Raw genomic sequence first — 3236 nt, 5'->3', positions numbered from 1 at the left:
CCAGAAGTTTCATTAGGAATCTTGTGACTTTCTGTGAGGCCTTTTGCTGCAGTGGTTCTCCAGCTCTTTAAGGTTTAGTAACTACAGCTATTTATAACCATGCAGGTAGGGATTGAAGCATATTGACAAGACTCTAGTTTGGCATTTAATTCATCCTACGGTATTGTTTGGAAGATTCCATATTGGCTTCCTCAGCAGACTGGAATTGTTCAGCTGTATGTGATCCTTTCGTGTACTTCTCAACAGTCTAAAAAGGTCTGAGCTACTTGGATTTATGGGAGACAATAACTGGCACCTAACAAGACGCCAATAAATCGTTCTCTATTCCAAGAAACCTATTTTGGTTCATCATATAGGCTTCATCTGAATAGTGGTTTAATTCTGAAGAATATTACTGCTTCTACTTTAAATTGAGTTGGTTACTGTTGGAAGCTGGGACACCATTTTCTCATTTATGGGTTTTAATATGCTGTTGGAGTAACAAACTTCCTCAAAGCCTACCTGCATAAACTGTATTCAATGTCTTATGGTCTGCCTGTCTCCCATAAATCTGAAGTGAAGCTTTCTCCCCTAACTACTACTGATGTTTTCCGCTTTATAGGTGCGGCAGATCCAGCTGATTCGAGAGCTACTGTTGTGTGATGCATCTGGCAGTATTCAGCTAAGTGAAGAACAGAAATCTGCCCTGGCCTTCCTTAACAAGCCTCAACCTTCTACTGGGGGTTCTGGGAATAAAAGGTAGCAATCTGGCCATAAGTGAAACAATTGATTAGCACAAATACTTACACTCTTGGATATCTGGTCCCTAGATTTACAGTAATCTTAGGCTGTGATAGAGGTTTTAGATTTTTCCTTTTCAATACTCCAACGCTTCCAGCGTTTTTTCTCCTGTGATCCTGTATTCCAGAATCTTTCTCATGACCTCCTTCCTCAAATTGATCTAATGCATAACATACATTTTTTTAAGATTTGAAAAATTTAAAGCTTTAACTGTTCTTATTGAAAGCTTTAAGAATTGCATATTTCTCACTAACCCTAATTACCCCACGTGATTGCATTTGGATTTTTTTGGGCAATCAGAGGGCTAGAAATAGATTTTCACCAAAAAAACCAACAACTTAGGTTTTGTAGAAAATCTATTTTTGGTACCCGAAATCATATTGTCTTAGGGCTAAGGACCAGTGTTCTAGGACACTAGTGTTGCCACCAGAACTTTGTGGGTGGGTTGAGGAACATAAAAACATAGGACAAGGCAGCTTTGTTGAAAACACTTTAATTTTTTTCCCTGTGCTTCCACTCCTGCTATAATCCCACTACTTACTTATAAAAGATTTTTGTTTTATGTAAATGTGCTAAAGTACATGTCAATAGCTAAGCCTTTACACCAATAGTGAACGTAAAAGTGAAGCAGCAGTTCAGAAATACTTCTCTCAGCCACCGCTCTGGCTCCAGAGAGCTACTGAATTTATCTTTGTTTACCAAGGATTATTTGAGGTGAATACAGACTTGAGGGGAGGGTGGGAGGAGAGGATTTGGATTTGTTGTGTATAACTAAATGAAAATGTGTATTGGCTGTCCAAAAAGTAAACAATGTTAGGGAATATAAGGAATGGGACTGAAAATATTTGTGCCCTTATATGAATCAATGGCATGATCTCATCTGGATTACTGTATTCAGTTTCAAAGATATAGCTGAAACTGTTCAGAGAGGAACTAAAATGATTTTTATAATAGAATGTCAAAACCATGTAATTACTTAGAGAAGGGACAGTAGGTACCAAGTAGTGCTCTAAAGAATCTAAATTGGATATTTGTTTGTATCCTTTCTCACAATACAATTTGCATTCCATGAAACTGAAAGCCAGCAGACTTAAAACTGACTTCAGGAAACTTCTTAACGCACCACAAATTAACCTGTGGGATTAATTGCCACAAAATATCACCCTGGCCAAAAAAAAAGCACTCTATATAGGGAATAAAAACAGTTATATTAGTATATCTTATGAATGTAAACCTTCATGCTTCAGGACTAAGTCAACAATAAACTAATGCAGATTAGGAAAATTCTTCCTTTCTGAGACAAGATATTCCATAACTGTCCACTGGGGGTTTCTTGCTTCTTCCTCTGAAGCAGCTGACACTAATCAGTGTCAGTGGATCTAAATTAGACAGACCTCTGATCTCATCTAATGTCTGTTCCTAATTTCTTGTCTTACAATCACAGAAACATAGGGCTGGAAAGGACCTTGGGGTCATCTAGTCAAGCTTTGATGCTAAGGCAGGATGAAGCACACACAAACTACCCCATACAGGTGTTTGTCTAACTTGTTCTTAAAAATCTCCAATGATAGGGATTCAACAATCTCCCTTTGAAAGCCAGTTCCAGAGCTTATCTATCCTTATGATTAGAAAGTTTTTCCTAATGTCTAATCTAAATTTCCGTGGCTGGAGATTAAGACCATTATTACTTGTTTTACCTTCAGTGGACATGAAGAACAATTGATCAGTCTTCTTTAAAACTGCCCTTAACATATCTGAAGACTGTAATCCTTGCTCTCTCTCTTCCCCCCCCCCCCCCTCCCCGGGTGTCATCTTTTCTCAAGAGTAAACATACCCAGTTTTTTTAATATTTCCCCATTGGTCAGGTTGTCTAAACCTTTTATCACTTTTGTTTCTCTTCTCTGGATTTTCCCCAGTCTTAACTGTGTTGATAGTTGAATAGTCGCAGCTACATTTTGAATTTAATACCACAATACTGAAAAAGCGGAAGGGCATTCTTCTTGTCTGTGCTATGTCGTTTGTCTGGGCTCCAGTCAATGAGAGAGCTTGTATATTGATTTCTGAAGGATCTTTTCTTTGCAATCCGAAGAGGTAGAAGCTTTTTGTGGAAGGGAGGAGCTGGAAGTGAAATTCACAAACTAATAGGTTTTTTATTTTACTTCTTAGACTTTCAACAGTCGATGAATCTGGCTCAATTCTATCAGACATCAGCTATGACAAGATTGACGAGTCATTGATAATGTAACTCCAGTTCCTGAGAATTATCTACCTTCACTCCCCATGTTGCTAGTTCAGAAGTACAGCATCTTGCAACATCATCCATGAAAATACTGCTAAACAAAATTTAAACAGTGTCCTTATATGTTGATTCTTCTGACAGAACTATGATGTGTTCTGATTTTGTGGGGGTGCATGGTACCACAAGATTGGGTGTCTGTTCTTTTAATTACTATTCT

At 37.9% G+C, this 3236-nt stretch overlaps 1 long non-coding RNA gene across 1 annotated transcript in view; it reads left to right on the top strand.

Moving 5' to 3' along the window:
- Positions 1-601: 601 nt before the first annotated feature.
- LOC137157872 (uncharacterized) overlaps positions 602-3236 on the top strand; it is a 2651-nt gene continuing 16 nt past the window's right edge. Inside the window, exons 1-2 of the long non-coding RNA XR_010921252.1 lie at positions 602-738; positions 2947-3236. The exon at positions 2947-3236 is cut by the window's right edge and continues 16 nt beyond it. This is a non-coding gene — a long non-coding RNA (uncharacterized lncRNA). The remainder of the gene's footprint in view (positions 739-2946) is intronic.

The sequence above is a fragment of the Emydura macquarii genome, unplaced genomic scaffold (assembly GCF_026122565.2).
Source record: "Emydura macquarii macquarii isolate MOO-44397 ecotype Brisbane River unplaced genomic scaffold, CSIRO-AGI_Emac_v2 contig_1615, whole genome shotgun sequence".
In the NCBI taxonomy this organism is placed as follows: Eukaryota; Metazoa; Chordata; order Testudines; family Chelidae; genus Emydura; species Emydura macquarii.
The sequence above is the reverse complement of the archived record's forward strand: the minus strand, read 5'-3'. Positions and strand labels throughout refer to the sequence as shown.